A 1,089-nucleotide genomic window follows, 5' to 3' on the forward strand; every position below is an offset into this window, starting at 1 on the left:
GGCTATGGGCCACTCAGGTGACCCTCACCAGGTGGGGGAGGAGCAGGGAAGACCTCTGCCTCGGGAATGCTGGGCTCTGGAGCTGCCGGCTGCCTTTGGGGAGCCCCCAGGCCAGTGCAGGAGACCCACAATCGAGGCCCATCGTGGGGACAGTGGCAGCGAGGGCAGGGAAGCTCCAGAGTTCGGGACGCAAGAGCTGAGTCTTGAGGTTCAAATAGGACTTCTCACAGGAGACACTGACAGGTGGAGAAATAGGCTCCTGGCCTGGCTGTGCTTTCCTCTCGGTCCCAGGGGTGCAGGCTCTGACTGCCCAGCCCCACTCATCTCAGGCCAGCTCAGCTGTGGGGACCCCCGCACCGGCTGCAGGTTCGGGAGAGCTCTGGGTCCTGAGAGCTCTAGCCAACCCTGAGATCGCAGAGGCTGCAAGTCCCTAAGCACCGTGGTTGGGGGTCTGCAAGATCATGGGAGCTCTGGCCTGGGAGCCCCACGTGTGAAGGGCCTGCTCAGCACCAGGCGGTCCCCACTGAAGGGAACTCCACCTCTGGCTCGGGGCTAACCCACCAATCCCATTCTGAAGCTCCGCTAGGAAAGCCAGGAAGTGTGGTCAGGGGTGCCCCCAGCCGCACATCCTGATGGCAGGGGCCAGTATCGGGGAAATCGGCCAGATGCGATGCCGGCCAGTGGAGGGTCCACACGGTGAACACGTGTCAGCCAGGTGGGAGCGTTCCACGCACCCACAGGTGAGTCCACACGGTGCTGAGTGAAGAAAATCTCAGGGCGGTGCAGTAGCACGTTAACGTGTGTTTAGGCATCCGTCTGTATGTGCGATACTGTTATCAATGAAAGGAGCGCTGCCCTGACCAGTTTGGCTCAGTGGATAGCGCATCGGCCTGTGGACTGAAGGGTCCCGGGTTCGGTTCCAGTCAGGGGCATGTACCTTGGTTGCGAGCACATCCCCAATAGGAGATGTGCAGGAGGCAGCTGATCGATGTTTCTCTCTCATCGATGTTTCTAGCTCTCTATCCCTCTCCCTTCCTCTCTGTAAAAAATCAATAAAATATATTTTTAAAAACGGGGGGGGGTGGCGCT

Source organism: Myotis daubentonii, chromosome 2 (assembly GCF_963259705.1).
Source record: "Myotis daubentonii chromosome 2, mMyoDau2.1, whole genome shotgun sequence".
Lineage (NCBI taxonomy): Eukaryota > Metazoa > Chordata > Mammalia > Chiroptera > Vespertilionidae > Myotis > Myotis daubentonii.